We start from the raw sequence: 18,333 nt of genomic DNA, 5'->3' as shown, positions 1-18,333 counted from the left end.
ATATTGTGAGACTGGTAACTAACTAGTCGAGCTGTGAGACCGATAACTTACTAGTCTTGAGCAGTTTCCTGCAATCACTAAGAATGATGGCACAATACAACAAAAAAAAAAATCAAGTTCGACAATTTGACAGCACTTGATATCACTGCAATTTGTGTCAGAATGGAAAAAGATGGCAAACAGTTCTACCTGCTACACTATGGATGGCCTGGCCAGGGCTTCTTTTTATTGATAAGTATTTTTTTTTGTTTCCATAGTATCATTTCTTAGGCATACTGTGTCTCTTGCACCTAACAACTTAGCATTTTAAACCAGGTCCATATTAACCATGCACTGTTCGATGCTGGAAGCTTACACAAAATTCTTCCCTCTTTCAAGATCTTCCAAATCCATGAAATATAGGCATTTCTATAATTACAGGAATATGGTTCTAATGCCATGATACTCTTCCTTCTGTACCTGCTTTTAATACTAACCATTCATTTAAATCCTCTCCTGAGGACAGCTGTGTAGTGGGAGAATATCTGTTTTTATTTAAAACATTACCTCACAGAATCCCTCCTTATCTTGGTAACTGCTAACAAGTCCAAGTAACGTATCAATATCATGTTCAAGTACCACCTCCATGATGACTGCAGCCCAATAATCCTGCTTCAGCAAATTAGCATCCTTAACTAAAGAACCTAATACAATCCTTCAGGATGACTTCAGCTATATGTTCATAAACAGCTAAATGTGCACCACAAGTAATAAAGGTGGCTTCTGGACATCAGTAATGCCAAGTCTCTTGACTAGTTAGTGTTCTCCAGGCTCATAATGCCAAGTCTCTTGACTAGTTAGTGTTCTCCAGGCTCAAACCTAACAAAAATGGATATAGTAGATGTATGCACTGGACCTATAGTTGGCTCCCTTTAGTTACATTGGATCAACATGCCACAGTGTTTTCCATAAGATAACTGAATATGTCCTAGAATGCATCCGTCTTAAGAGACTTCCCCAACATCCTAGCATTAGCTTCTGCCAAAAGGAGAATTACAAGCTCTCCATCCTATAAGGGCCACATAACTAAAATGGATACTTCTGCCACAAATTTCTATTACCACATAAATTTGGCATTGAAACATCTGTGCCCATTCATTCCAAGTGCAGAGGCAGGTTCAGGTAAAAAAAAAAAAAAATTGCGTATCCCCAGAATCAACAAATTGTACAATGGCAGATAAAATTCTTAGTCAGGGCCATTCTTAGCTTAAGCAGGGTGGCACTATCATTTTTCTATAAGACCTAAATTGTTGGATGAGTACCCCCAATTCATTCCAGGCTTGACTAGCCAAGTCCTCTTAGAGAAAGGGGGTATGGCCATACAGTGGATACTGGTAAGGAGTAAATGGTCACAAGACAAAATTGCTTTGAAATTCCTATGAATCCTTTGGAAAAAAAAGAATGAAGGTGAAAAAAGCATGCATGTTATTTTTCAAAGAGGGGTTTTGAACTGCTGAGACAAAAAATAATATTTTCTAAACACTGATTCTTTGATGCTGTCCCTTTAAATATGATAGCATATTTTAAACACCTTAATGTGATATAAATCACAGTCAAATAAAAATCTACAACAGAGATTCAGGAGACAACCTGAAAAGGCATGCACATGCACACATAACACGTATGTCACACAAGACTGCTGCACCACTCCCATAGTATGTTCTTCACTGGTGAGATCAGATCATCGTACTGTCTCTTTCGAAGTTTCTATTCCACCTAACCCCCCAAGCCATATAAAAACTAAAAAACTTCTCAAAAGCTGACTACAACCTCCTAAGGGAGGGCATCTGTAGCTTCACACCACCGCCTGCCTTAGAGGATGCAGAAAATTATGCTGAACAGTATGCCAATGCAGTATACAAGCACCTGTACAACTGCATGGACTCAGCCACACCCAACAGAACTAAAACTTGCTCTTCAAGGAAACACAAACATGTCTGGGAGACATCCTCTACCAACATGCTTTACAACAAAAGGACAAAACTGTTGTCCAAGAATAAAAAGGAGCAAATTCCAAATTGGAAAAACTCCCTCCTTAGCATCAACAAGCAAACCTCCAAGGCCAATCATGAATCAAAACTAGCCTTCATAACAAAGGGAAACAATAAAGTCTTCTCCAGATATATCAGGAACCTCTGTGGCAAAGCCCAGGTTTGTTCTGAATTAGTACTTAACAGTATCATTTACACTGATCCTGTTCACCTAGCCAATCTGCTAGCAGATAGGTTTAGCGCAAACTTCACCGCCCTGTCCCCCCCAAAGGCCCTTTCGACATCCCTGATATGTGTCCTACACTTCACATTTCTGCAGATCTAGTGTTACTGGCCCTATCCAAGGCAAAGGACATAGCTTCCATGGGACCTGATAGTATCCCAGGATGTATTCTGCACCATATCCAGCAAGAACTGGCTTCGCCATTGAGCACCCTATTCAACCACAGCTTAAGTACAGGCTTCATTCCAGCAGATTGGAGAACTTCCATTATCATCCCCTTGCACAAAGGTGGTGCCACTACTGACCCAGGAAACTATCATCCCATTCTGTAAAACCATGGAGCGTATTATTACAGATCTCATAAACAAGAACTTAGGCAATCTCAAAGCATTTGACTGCACCCAGTTCGGATTCGTCAAGGGCAGATCTTCCCGGTTGACTTATTTGAAACTGTCTCCAAGGCCCTGGATGAGGGGCTGTCAGTACATACAGCTTACCTTGACTTGGCCAAGGCCTTTGACACAATCTCCCACTCAAGCATCATGGAAAAGCTAACGCAACTTGGCATAAATCCCTGTTTTATCAGGTGGATGGCCAACTAGCTCACCTACAGGATGCTCAAAGTCAAAATAGGCACCTCCAGCTCCAATAGCAGACCTGTCACTAGTGGAGTTCCCCATGGATCTGTCCTGCAACTCCTACTGTTTGGCATCTATTTCTCAGAGGTCCATGCAAAGACAAAGGGCCTGTGGATGACCTAGTTTGTGGATGTCTGTAAGTTGGGTGCTGTCATTAACTCCCTAAATGATGTCAACATATTGCAAAAGGGTCTCACAGCAACACGGATCTGAGAAGACAAGCTTCTGGATCACTGCCTCCCTCCACTCTGATGGCAATATCCCTGAGGTGGAAGCCGGAGCAGAACTTTCCAGTGCCAAGGCTGCAAGGAGCAGAGACGTCTCTGAAATCTTCGGAGTTAAATGCTGCACCCTGGATCTGACAGGCAGATTTTGGGTTTGAGAGCTGTCTGGTTCCAAGTGGACCAGAGGTCTCAGAGACGATCTTGGATCTGAGGGTACAAAAATCATCGACTCCAAGGCTGATGGATCCAGGTGGCTAGGATCTTGGAACTCCAAAGCAACAGAAGGTGTCAGAGGAGGAACAGAGGAGGAAGCACAAATACTGCTCCTTCTAGCCCTCTCTCTCCTAACCCACATGATTTCCTTTCTGTACTACATCCATCTAAATCATATTCTCTCACCACAAATAGCTCTAATGAGGCCAACACACTAACACAACAAACATGTCAACCATAGCTTACTCACCATACCCCACTTCAACTGTGCATTTCCTGAAAAACAAAATACTATCCCCCCAAATCCCAAAAAAAAAAAAGATACCCCCTCAAAATACTAAAAATTAATTGGCCCCTAAACTATACTCACACTCTGCTAAAAATAACTATAAATGGGAACATTTACTCCAAATCCTGGACCAAATACTACTCCCCTACTTCCAAATCAAACCTCAGTACCTTCCCCACTATTCCTTATTGGCCAAAGTCATCCTCATTCTGGAACTTTCAAATAAATTTCTGAAGCATTTGTAATAAATAGCTGAACTCCATGTGTGGATAGCCCAATATTCCCCAGACATACTCATCATTAGAGAAACATAGCTAAAGCAAAGTATCATAGATGAAGAACTCCTTCCAACTGGCTGCCATATCTTAAGAGTAGGCAGACAACATTAAAAAGCAGGAGATATGGCTACCATATATAAATATACTCATAGGTTCATAGGTTCATAGGTTCATACTAGGCTATCTGCCCGAGGGCATTTACAAGCCTAGCCCATAGTTTTGTGGCTTACGCCACCCCTTTAGTATGGGGAACTATACCCATTATTTTGCTGTGCCTCTGTTGAGCAGTGACACTGAGGTAATCCCTGGGGTATATCTGCGATCTCCCATCCATTGGTCAAGATTTCTCTTGAACAAGGCCAGCGAGGTGCTCTGCCTCACATATACCGGGATTTTATTCCACAGCATAGGGAGTCTTTGGGTGATGAATCTATCCCTCCAGCACGTCCTATTAATAGCCGTGTCGAGGTTTAAGTCTCCCGCCCTTGTGGCTCTGACGGATCTAGATTTTTTGAGGTGAAGCATATTCATCAAATCTGGGTTTGACATGGCCTTGTATGTTAGGCAAAGGTCACCTCTGAGCAAGCGGTAAGCGACTGAATAGAGCTGGAGTTCTTTCAGTCGAGCAGCATAGGACAGATGTTTGAGACCCTTTATCCTTTTGGTGAGGAACTTTTGTGGCCTCTCCAGCTGCTGCAAGTGTCGGGTCAGATACATTCCGAATGGGGCATTGTACTCAATCATTGGTCTGATGAGTGATGAGTATAGGGAACATTTACTCCAAATCCTGGACCAAATACTACTCCCCTACTTCCAAATCAAACCTCAGTACCTTCCCCACTATTCCTTATTGGCCAAAGTCATCCTCATTCTGGAACTTTCAAATAATGCATCAAGTGACTATCTCCCTACATTTACCATCAGAGCTCTACATCTCACCCCAAACCCCACCACTGTAATAAAGTATGTAACCTTTCTCATTTCCAAAATGATACTGTTATCAACAATTTGCAGCTTTGTAACTGCCGGAATGTAAAGGACCTCCCTGTTGATGATGATAAAATCTGACCAGGACTTTTCTTAATATTCTAAATACCCCCCACCCCGTTAAGAGGCATGCAAATGACACATACAATATTTAAAACATGGAGCATATCTTCACACACTCAAATTGTCCCACCATTAGCCACTTTAACATAAAACAATTGCATCTCTGATGAGAAAAGATGAAATTTAATGAGCTGCATTTAAGTGAATTCCAACTGTTCCCTGTGTTAGTTGACTAAAATAGTAACACATCTTCACAAGTTAATCTCACTTCTTGTCCTATTACATCTAAGAGCAACAGTTGTTAACAATCACATTAACAACTGACTAATCTTTATCTGTTTGGAATTATCCACCCTCACTCCAACACACACACACACACACACACACACACACACACACACACACACACACACACACACACACACACACAAAATGACAAATTTGTTTCTATCCAAAATAATACTATGTACATAAATAGTCCTGCCTTTATGAACACACTACCATATTAGGTCTTTTTCCTGTCAGACTTGAAGCTGACAGGCTGCTGTAAGAACCATGCATGGCATTAGGACATATTATGCCCCAGTTACTGCACTGGTACGGTGTTTTGCATTTGGCCTTTTCACACAAAAGAAATACTGTATCACTGTAATTTAACCCACTTTTGCAACTGTGTTAGGCCTGAAGCTGTCCTGGCTAGTTTAGTGGATGTGGTAAACCTGGAAGTTTGAATCAGTTATGGACCCCAATAATATTCCAGGATGTGTCCTAACTATCGTAGAACATGATCAATTAGGACCACTATAATCACTATTTAATCACAGCCTCCAGGCAGGCTTCATGCCAAGGAAACAGAGGATTACAGCTGTCATCCCTCTAGACAAGGGCAGGCCTACTACAGAGGGTACTGTTTCTTTTCCAGATTGGTACCTAGTGCTTCTGAATATGTTTTTGTGTATTTATGTGTATGTTTTGCCGGTGCTTGTGTGGCAGATCCATCTGTGACTGGTGGTGTGATACTAGTGTCTCTCTTCTCCTCTTGACTGTCTGTTGCAGTTGTGGGTTGAGAGCACTTAGCCTCCAGTCTGGCTGTGTATTTGCATCTCTCACAAGTGTTTGTGGCTAGAGGTAAGAGGAGAGGGTTGTCTGTATTCACGAGGCAGTTGTGACATTGACTCAGGATGCCCAATTCCACCAGATGAACTGGTGAGTTCACCTGAAGCTGACCTCTGGACATGCTTGGAAAAGTAAATTGCACTTGTGTCTTGCGGACATTTGAGGGTCTTATGCTGTATTATAATAGTGCTGTCTAGGAGATTTGGAAAATAATAGTGCTGTCTAAGAGATTTGGACAAGTACTGATTTGAGTTATGCAAGTGCTGCAATAAGAGCAGTTGATCTGGAGCACTTGAGTTGAGGCTTGCCTAGTTCTAAGGGAAAATTTGCAGAGCAGACTTTGTGGAGCTGGGAATAGTATACCCCAGCTAACACTGCAGGGAATTTTACCTAAGGTGTTGGTAGGAAAAATTCTGTTGTGTAATTTTATTAGGATATAAATCAATACTATGCAGTATTATACTATAGAACCTACTGTATCATATTCTCCCTATATTAACCCTTTTTAAGTGCAACCTGGATAACTGGATGTGGAACTGAAAATACACCCCTGTGATTCCATCAGTGTCCCTGCTAGACAGTGGCATAGGGTGCTGATTTGTTGGAACATGGGCTAAATTCTTGGCTAGGCTTGTAAGGGCCTCAGGGCCAATAGCCTAGTAACATCCTATGATCTTATATATATATATATATATATAAATGTGTTTGTGTGTAGTGTGTATATGTGTATATATATATATATATATATATATATATATATATATATATATATATATATATATATTTATATATATATATATATATATATATATACACACACACACACACACACACACACACACACACACACACACACACACACACATATAGTATAGTTACTGAGATATGGTTTAAAGCTATAGAAAGCAATCCGGGAGTGCAGGGCTGTAATGATTTCCACACATTAACTGCATACAAAGAGAAAAAAGATGAAAGTGTCTCACCCATATCATATCTTTGCAAGCTATAGGTCCCTTTGTATGACCCAGGAAACCCACACCACTTAGAGTCGCTCTCCATTTGAGCTGACACCATTGCTCATGGGTAACTTCAACTACCCCCATAAAAAAATAGGAATCATACATGACTACAAACAATCAGGCCCAAAGATAACTTGACTTTGTCAATGCAAATGCCCAGGACCAGTTAACCTGTAAGCACACTCTGGGTGAAAACATACTTAACATATTCCCCACCAACATGCATGAACATTGCACCCCCCTGAAGTGTAACATCCTCAATGGTCAGGTCCACCATAAAGTTGCCTACTCCAGAATAAAACCTGGGACAACAACTAACCCTGCAACTTTTAGGAATTAATCCTATGCAAATTTCCTACTAAGTGACACCCTGACAAAATTTAAAGCCCCCCCCAAACCCAAGGAACACTGTTGTCTATGCAGAATTACTACAAAAACCCTTCACAATCATGTATACAGCCACATAAAGGCAGCAATACTTACCCAAAAAAGATCAGGGAAAAAAAAAGCCACCCTGGGGGAAGCCCAGCATCAACAGTTTATATCAAAAAGAGAAGAAAGTCATGGCCAAAAATAGGAAGTGCAATGCCCAGCAAGAGAACTCCTCATCAAACTAAACAAGCAACATGATTAATGAAGTCTATCAACGGCAGATTTGAGTTAAAGTAGCCACCCACACTGAGGACAATCACAAGGGACTCTTAAAATATGTCCACAGCCTCAAAGGCAATACAAAACAATGTGCTGAATTGATTATAAATGGAGCAACTTATACAGAGCTGAAGGATATAACAAATCTACTAGTCAAGAAATTAATCTTCAGCGTTAGTCTGTTTCTCCCCATACATATCTTAAAAATTAGTTGAACCATAACTCCCTAACCACCAGTAGGAAACAGGTCTTCAATGCACTCTCCAAAGCCAAGAATATTGCATTCATGGACCCTGACAGTATCCCAGGATGCTTTCTTACTAGCATGAAACATTACATGTCTGATGCACTATAATCTCTTTTTAATTGTAGCCTCCAAATAGGCTTTGTGCCACAGGACTGGAAGACTGCAGCTGCTGTACCCCTATATAAGGACTGGCCATCCCAATCCCTCTGCATTACACACTCCAGAGACCTCAACCTCATTACCACAATCAACAGAACATGCTGGAGGGACAGGTTCATAACCCAGAGACTGCCCATGCTCTGGAATAGACTTCCCATACATGTCAAGCAGAGCACCTCACTGGACCTCTTCAAGAGAAATCTTGATGAGTGGATGGGAAATAGGAAGTTCACTCCGGGGATCACTCCAGTGGCTGTATTTGGTAGAGGCACTGGGAACTAACGTTGGGTGGCACAATGCCAGGGCACTTCTATGGGCTATGCTTGTAAAGGCTCCAAGGCCGTTAGCACCATGGCATCGCACAAGTTGACTGCTTGGCTTGATCCTAAATAGATCATTGTTCAGTTTTTGGACTTGATTTTTATTTCCATTTTTATTTTCTACTTCTGGTTGGTGTTCTTGTCTGGCATGTGTTGTCAGATATAATGAAGTTTAATAGTAAACTAACTGGGAGTTCTACAAATAACATGGTTCATAGCGTTTAATATACATCTACGTGCTCACGTATAGTTTGTATAGACGCACTTCCTTATGAAGACAGTTCCGGCTGTTTGCCGTCACAATATTTTCTGAACTACTTTGTTTAGGGCTTATACACTTATGCATTGATGGCGTTTTTTAGCCTGGCATATAGCTCCGTTTTTTTGATAAAATGTTGTGGCATGCATTGGTGTTGTAGAGTGAAAGTGATCGCTCTGGTAAGTGTATCTTTCACATTTGTTCATGCTGAAATTGATGACTCAGTGTGGCTATACTTCCTAGCTTGGAATGCATATGATGGATTGCTTTGTAGTATCTTCACATGAGGGCGATCGGGATTGTGTTTCACTAGTTAGAATCGGCCAGACTACTTCGTTTTTTTGAGTAGTTGGGCTATGTTGGAAGGTGAAACTATAATAGGTATACCAGAGTGAATGGTTTGTATACGATTGCTTAGATTGGCCGACTACAAGATGTTGACTTATTTAAAGTATCTATGAGGACGGCTTTCTGTTTTAACATAAAGTTCATGTCTCCTGCTTTCCTAATTGGGTGAACATCATGGTCTACAAATATATGTTTGGAATAGTAATCTGTGATATTTTAAACTCTGCACTTGATCTACATGTGAATGTATGATTAAATGTATATTCACGTATATTTCAGTTTTTTACGCTGATGATTTTAAAGATGTAATGCTTACAATTGTTGCTTAGCGACATGTTTATTGATGCGATTTAGCTGTTAATTGGCACATTAATTAGTGCCCTTTCCCGCCTTTGATAATATAAAAGTTTAAACCAATGCATTGTTTTAATGGAATCTGATGAAGCGTGGTTTTAACCGCGTGAAAGCGCTTATTCTTGTTTGTTCACAATAAAAGATTGCTCGTTTTATGACAGAGTAGCGTCTTTTTGTCAAGGAAGGAGTAACACGTTCTAGTGAAATACATGGACTAACTTTGGATGTCTTGTTTGGTGAATACCTTTGTTCCAGCTTTCTGAGTATCAAGAATTTACAGCTGAGTGTTCCTGGTGGTTGGTTCACAGCTACTTTTGACTACTCTCCAAAGCCAAGAATATTGCATTCATGGACCCTGACAGTATCCCAGGATGCTTTCTTACTAGCATGAAACATTACATGTCTGATGCACTATAATCTCTTTTTAATTGTAGCCTCCAAATAGGCTTTGTGCCACAGGACTGGAAGACTGCAGCTGCTGTACCCCTATATAAGGACTGGCCATCCCAATCCCTCTGCATTACACACTCCAGAGACCTCAACCTCATTACCACAATCAACAGAACATGCTGGAGGGACAGGTTCATAACCCAGAGACTGCCCATGCTCTGGAATAGACTTCCCATACATGTCAAGCAGAGCACCTCACTGGACCTCTTCAAGAGAAATCTTGATGAGTGGATGGGAAATAGGAAGTTCACTCCGGGGATCACTCCAGTGGCTGTATTTGGTAGAGGCACTGGGAACTAACGTTGGGTGGCACAATGCCAGGGCACTTCTATGGGCTATGCTTGTAAAGGCTCCAAGGCCGTTAGCCTAGTACACATCTATGAACCTATATATATATATATATATATATATATATATATATATATATATATATATATATATATATATATAGATATAGATATACACACACACACACACACACACACACACACACACACACACACACACACACACACACACACACACACACAGCCAATCTATCAAGGATGGGTCTGAGATGGCTTTGTATGCCAGGCACAGGTCACCTCTGAGCAGTCTGTACAAGACTGAGTAGAGAGACAGGGCTTTTAGCTTAGCTGTATAGGATAGGTGTTTGAGACCCTGCGTTTTCCTGGTCAGGAGACTCTGTGGTCTCTCTAGCTGCTGCATGTGCTTGGCATGCTACATTGCTAAGGGGCCATTGTACTCGATACTGGGTCTGATAAGGGAGGAGTACAGGGATGTTATGAACTCCTTGTTCTTGAATGAAATACACTTACTTATGAGTTGGCCCATGTTGAAAGTCTTCCATACAATGAAGGCAACATGGTGGTCAAAAGTCAGGTTGCTATCAACCTGGGTGCCCAAGTCCATTACAACTGATTGCGCACTTAGTACATTGTTATTAATTGGATAATTAGTGTGGATGCCATTTTCCCCTAAGGGGATAATGATGCATGTCTTGGCATTCAGTTTGAGCCTAAACTTTTGGCACCAGTCATTAGTTTGGGTAAGGCCCTCCTGGAGGATATTCACATATTTAGGGGAATTTAAGACAGTGCCCAGTTTGCAGTCATCTGCAAACCTGGTCAACCACAGACCACTGGTTTGGGCTTGCACCTCAGAAAATTATATCCCAAATGTAGAGGGCCCAAGACCGATCCTTGGGGTACCCCGCTTCTTACAGGTCTACTACTACAGGTGGCTTGCCCTGTTTTGACTAAGTGGGTTTTGTCAGTGAGCCAGTTAGCTACCCATCTTGTAACATATGGGTTGATGCCTAGCTGGGAGAGTTTAACTATTATGCCTAGTCAGGAAGCAATGTGCGCCATCTTCCCCTCATCCATGGCTTTGGTGACTGTTTTGAAGAAGTCAGACTAGTTTAACAGGCATGATATGCCTTTGATATAAACCAGACTGTGTGGGGTCAAGTGTTTGGAGGTTGCCAATGTCCTTGTTTATAAGGTCCATGACAATGCATTCCATGGCCTTGCAGATCATTATAATTAGGCCGGTGTGCCTATAATTGCCTAGGTAAGTGTACGTTTCATCTTTGTGTAGAGGGATGACAGTGGCTGTCTACCATTTGGCTGGGATGAAGCCAGTACTCAGGCTTTGGTTGAATAGAGTCTTGAATGGAGCATAGAGCTCATGCCTGAGTTCATGTAGGATGCAGCCATGGATGTTGTTGGGTCCCCTGAAGATTGTATTTTCTGCCTTTGAAATGGCATTAAAGAAAAGCTCCCTAGTGATGAGTGGAGGGGGCAGGTGCCATGGATGTCCTTATTTAATGATGGGGTGGGGGGTGTAGTTTACAGTAAAACTGTTTGACACCCGGTTTGCTAAGTCAACATCATTTGTGTATGTGGTGTTCTTGACCACCAGTTCAGAGCGGATTTGGGTGTTACCTTTGCAACTGCGGACATACATAAAGAATGCCTTGTGATTGTCCTTAGTGGATGTGGCCAATTTGAACTTGGTTAGCCTAGAGGATTTCACCAGTGGATGACTTCCCAAAGGATACGGTTATGTATTTCTTGGCATTCATTTTTATTCCATGGATTTTACACCTGTTAGTTGTCTGTGCCAACCCTTCTTGGAAAACACTAGTTTTTGTAGGGGATTCTATGACTGCTCCTAATTTGCAATAGTCTGCAAATTTGGTCAGCCAGAGGCCCTTGTCATTGGTCTCAACTTCAAGCAAATAGATGCCAAAAAGGAGCAGTCACAGCACCAATCGCTGAGGGACTCCACTGGTTACTATTAGATGCGGACTCTACAATTCTAGCTTCCTTGGTCCTGTCTGTGAGCCAGCTGGCTATCCACCAGCTGACAAAATGGTCTACACCTAATCTCTTGAGTTTGTCAACAATGCCTGAGTGAAGTATTGTGTGAAATGCCTTGGCCAGGTCCATGTAGGCACTATGAACTACTTTTGCCTCATCCACTGCTTTGGTCACCTTCTCATAGAAGTCCACCAGGTTCAGTAGACATGACCTGGCCTTGAAACAAAACTAATCTGGGTTGGGCCCTGTGTCTGGAGGTTTCCTGTGTTACTATTGATCATTTCCATGAACATTCTTTCCATGACTTTACATACGATTCTAGTGGAACTTATGGGGCTGTAGTTGGCCCATCTTTTTTCAGGATGATGGTTGCTCTTCTCGGTTTGTGAGGTACAAAGCCCATTTGGAGGCTATGGCTAAATACAGATTCCTAAGGGCCTGATATGTCATGTTTCATGCTATTTAAAATGCAGCTTGGAATATTGCCAGGACTCACTTGATGCGGGGTTCTTGGCCTTACAGACACAGCATTGAGGACCTGTTCCCTAGTGACAGCTGGGCAGTTATATCTGACATTATTACCTGAGGTGAGGCTGGGGAGGGACATATGTGTAAAGTTAGAGCTGAATTTGTCTGCCAGCTGATTTGCTGCATATTATGTCTCAGTATATAGCTCAAGTAACAATGAATTCTGCACACACCTGTGTATTGCTTTCAAGGTTGTAGACAGAGCTAAAGAACAGAAAGCATTAGTGCTGACAGAGAAGGAATACTTGTCAATGAAACAAACCAAAAAAATCTGTTACATTATAAGCACTCAGTAACTAAGTTGACTGGACCAAAATCAAAGGATAGCCATGTGCATTACATAGGCTGCCTGATTACCATGTGCAAGGCACAGTCTTGTGTTTATGTACACATTTTGTCCATACCAGCCAAAAGTCCATTGTTGTGCAGTATGTCAACTGACACACTGCAAAATAAGCCATGTAGAGAAAGAGAGGGAGAGGTAATACCAGCAATGGTAGGGATAGAATACCATATGGTAAGGAAAGAACACTCGCTTGACAAAGTAAGTAGATAGAAAAGAAAAACAAAACTATATATATATATATATATATATATATATATATATATATATATATATATTATAGAAAAAAATATTAGGTTAAACGATGAAAACACAAGAAAATTGTACTTAGCAGTGAGAGAAAATAGCTGATACATCTTGTGACAAGAGTGGCAAACTTGATCTGAGGTAATATGGAGACGAGTATTAGGGGTAGAGCCTTAGCTCGAGAGTTTTTGGCTGACATGAGCTGTGTAATGGCTGAGCTGGTTCTGTGGTTTGGAACCATGTTTTAAAGGTAAAGAATAAATGAAGACTGATAACATCAGACAAAGATATTTCTATCTGTCTGATAATGGCAATAACTTGGTGAATACAAGATTGCACAAAAATAAAATCTGTAAACAGAAAAGCACCAATGGCTTTAATCTACCCAATAATCTACCTAACAGTTAATTCCCATGGATGATGATGATGCTGCCTCTGAATTCAATAAACTCTCGTGATGTGTTATAAATGCACTAGCCATCCACTCAGAATAAAGAGACTCAAAGCCAACCCTGCCCCATGGCCTCCTTTAGCAACTAAACAACTCATGAAACAAACAGACAAATCATGGAACATCTGAACCAAAATTAAATGAGCTCCTACTTTACTATCATATGGAAAACTAAGAAATCTAACAAAACAACTTAACACCCAAGATAAGAAAACCTACTACACATACAATCAAAGCATACTCACTAATAATCCAAAACTGTTCTGGGTCTCAGTCAATAAATTGTTAAATCCAGAACAAACTATGCAACCAAAACCAAACACACAGAAACAAAACAATATGATAATCAACCAATTAAATACACTCTTTATGCAGACAGTGTAGTCACTAACCAATCAGGTGACTAATAAAGCACTTGAGGGCCCTACTCAATCAAATAACCTCAATAAACATTTTTCCTTTCAACCAGTTCTCAAAGATACCATCAAAACCTATTTCAAAAAATTAAAGCCTATTACAACTGCCCCAACAATCTACCTAGTGAATATGCAGTTTTCATTCTGAGAAATCAATCCATATCTGAAAATAAAGTCCCACTGCTAGGGAAAAAATCATTTATTATTCCACTGCACAAGGATGGAATCAATACAGATGTTTCCAACTATAGGCCAATTGCTATTTTATCTCCCCTATCACAAATATTAGAAAATATATTAATAAGCAACTTCTCAACTATCTTACAGATAACTAGCCTCTTTCTTCAACTGAACACCACTTTGATCCTCATCACAGCACAACTACAGATTTGTTGAATTTTGTTAATGCTGTCAACTCCCAAAGGAAAACCATAAGCTTAGCCTCCACCATCTCATTAGGCTTATCAAAAGCTACTGATACCATCTCCCACCAGAAACTCTTATACAAAATCTCATCTTTAGGACTCATCGTCTCTTCAATGCAATGGTTCACAGCTATCTCTCAAACAGAGCACAAGCAGTAAAATTGAAAAATGATTTCTCCACCTTCTTGCCAGTAAGTATTTGTGTCCCACAAAGATCTATACTAGTCATCAAACATTTCAACATATTCACCAGAACTCCACAAAAAATGCTACAGTAGTTCAATAAGCTGATGACTTCACCCTGCCTAATTTCTCTCTAAACTTCAAAACTTTACACTACAATCCTTCTTATCCATGGTAATGTGACTAAATAATTCACTACTTCTAACCCCGCAAAAAACTAAATCATTGCTCTTCATCCCAAAACACATTTGACCAAAATAACATTATTCAATATAGTTTCTGCCAACAATACTTGATAGAACAAGTAAACCACACAAAACTACTGGGTGTCATCATGGATGACCAGTTGAAATTTGACCACCTTGTATCACACATGGTTAAAAGAAAACTCATCAAAAGTAGGTGCATTATATAGAGGAAACAGATTAGAGAGTAAAGAAGACACACAATGTTAAAAGTTTGGTAAAACAGATGACAATTCATATTAGGGCAATTAAGAGAAATGTTTGGTAGAATTAAATAGGATATACTACTATGCAGCTAAACTAATAACTGATAAAGTCTTACCACAAAAATACACACAATAACGGAAAGCAAGAGAAAAAAATAAAATGCTACCATGGAAGCATCAGATAGAAAAAATATAAAGCAATTAAGACAAGACGTATCACTATTATAAAAATATAGGAGAGGGATCAGATCATCAAAAATAAGAAACATAGCTGTGGTAAAAGCAATGCACAGTGTCAAAACAGACCTGAATCTATCATCCACTATTGCAAACAAACTAAAAATGTCAGAACAGGCAGAAAACCCTAGATGATATGCAGATAAATATAAAAAATAATGTGCAAATGGAGCAATTCACGGATGACCCAAACAAGTTTTATAGAGAACTTGGAAACAAAGCAAAAGCAATAGAAACACCACCAAAATAGAGAAATAAACATGTTTTTGAGAAGTATTTATGAAGAACCTGTGGAGCATAATAATGAAACTGAATGGGTAAAAAAAAATTCAAAAGAAACAGTAAGGAGTTCTAATGTAGAGGATATGAAGTGGAATGAAGTAACAGCCAGAGAAACTGAAAAGAAGTAAGAAAAGCTGCAAACTGGAAAAACCCAGGACCAGACACAGTTTGTAACTGCTTGTTAAATGTATTAACAGATTTACACAAATAATTAGCCTTTAGTGAAAATTACTTACAGTGTATGCATATCCTGAACAGGAAAAACAATACTCCTCTTTAACAGTGAACCTGCAAGCCATCCTTAAAATGATGGACTAGTAACTTGCCTTCCAATGATATACAAACTATATACTGGAATGAATGCAGTTAAAGTTTGTTGTCATTTAGGGAAAAAAACTCAATTATGACAACAGAACAAAGTGTTATAGGTTCATAGGTTGGTACTAGGCTATCAGCCCTAGGGCCTATACAAGCCTAGCCATAAAAGCCATTATAAAACAAAGGATCAGTTGTTGCTAAATAAAACCATAATTGTAAATTGTTAAAAGGGGATGGATCTAAGTATGGCATGGATAGATTACAATAAAGGATTTTACAGCATCCCACATTCATGGATAAAGGAGTGCTTACACATGTATAAGGTAAACCCTACACTGATCAATTAAATTACAGTGAACATGAAGCAGTGGCAAATCACTTTGTAGCAAAGCCATGGTAAAGGGCAAATTATTATCCCAGGGCTAAAAAAATCAAAAGGTGGGTTATTCCAGGATGACTCTCTGTCACTACTGCTATTTTGTCTTGCTCTTAACCCAATAAGCTGTTTGCTTAACAGATAAGGCCAGGTTAACAATTTGGATCTCAGAAACCAACCTTGTTTAAACATTTCTCATCTACTTTTTGTGGAAGACTGAAAACTGTAGAGTTCATCATATAAGGAGTGAGTTGAAACCACAACCCTCCGTGGTTAAAACTATCAGATGATATAAGAATTTCTTTTGGCAATGATAAATCTGCAAAAGCAATTAAAACAGGAAATCTACAGCACCAAGACAATATTAGTCTGGGACAGGAATGTGATGTAAAGGAACTTGAGCAGGAGGAAATGTATAATTATTTGGGAATTAATGAAGCATTGGCAATAAAACACAAGCAAATGTGAATAAAACTCATTCAGGAATACTTCAGAAGACAAACTAATATCGAAAACTGCATTGACATCTAGAAATAAAGTCCAAGCTATAAACCAATTTGCTCTTCCTGTCCTAACTTGCAGTTTTGAAGCGACTGACTGGCTCAAAATGTACTGGTTCAGTTGGACAGGAAAACAAGAAAAATGCTTCACGCTTATTAGGGGATACATAAAAATAAGTACACCAAGATTATACACATAGGTATGGTCATAGCAAACCAGTAAAGGAAACAGATGTGCATCACAGCTGTATATATTTTGGTTTATATCTGTATCAGCTGGTACAGTTTATTCCACATGTGCAGCGCTAAAGTGCTTCAATTTTTCAGTTCTGACTTGTAAGAAAAAAAAAGTTTGTCTTCTTTAAAGCTGCACTTCTGGCAAGCAGCTGCTACAGTCCACACATAGAGCACTAACATGGTGAAAGTGATTATGTGCACAGACCTGCAATTTTGGGACTGAATATATATGTGTTCACCTCACCAGATCCAAACATAGTGAAAATTTTAAAACATGAGAAGTTAATGAGTTCTCTGCTTAATTTAACAGTGGCATTTCAGTGTCAAGTAGGAATGGAAATCAAACCAGACGTAGACAAAAAACAGACAGCAACTGAATATGCAAAAAATAAAAAGAAAAGAAAGAATGTAAGAAGGATCAGATGAGAAAGAAAGACATGTAGAAAGTTGGGAGTAGAGGTAATGCAGCCCCTGCATGGAGTATGCGGAACCCTGCCTCACATTTAGGAAATTTTGCACCTATTATTTCATTCAGCTTATTTGTTTGATTCAAAGTGCTTCACTCAAATGGTTCTTTAAGAGCTGTACCATATCTTATAGGCATACTATGTTATTTTAGTCTGTCTTCACATGTTTTCTGATATATCTTTTTATACCTTCTGTTCAGCTACTGGTTATAAAAGAGTTAGGATATCTGAAACTGGACACTATAAAGCTGGTTTGAGTTTAACTGTATGTACAGAAAAATAACAATATTTCAGTTTTAATACTTTTTTGTATGTGCCCAAAGATCTGCTCCATTTTTCATACCTGGGTCCTTATATTGATTGTCTTTATTAATAATATTTATTTATTGATTTATGTATTTAATATTTATTATTGTACCACAGTCCTGATCAATTCGATTGATCACCTCTAAAACGTTCTTCTTCTTTTTTTTTCTATTCTATTTTGTTTGACATTACACTGTGCTGTGTAACCATACTACAAAATGTCAATGCAGCAAGGCAGAACACATGTAGGGCATGATTTGTTCATAAGAACACAATCCCCATGATCAAATTAAAGTATCCACTATGGTTAAAATATTATTTACCCATCCCCTACTGTACTGTATTGCTGTTGAATAGCAGCATTATATGCAACAC

The sequence above is a fragment of the Protopterus annectens genome, chromosome 11.part0, assembly GCF_019279795.1.
Source record: "Protopterus annectens isolate FY-2018-M chromosome 11.part0, PAN1.0, whole genome shotgun sequence".
Taxonomy (NCBI): Eukaryota; Metazoa; Chordata; order Ceratodontiformes; family Protopteridae; genus Protopterus; species Protopterus annectens.
The sequence above is the reverse complement of the archived record's forward strand: the minus strand, read 5'-3'. Positions refer to the sequence as shown.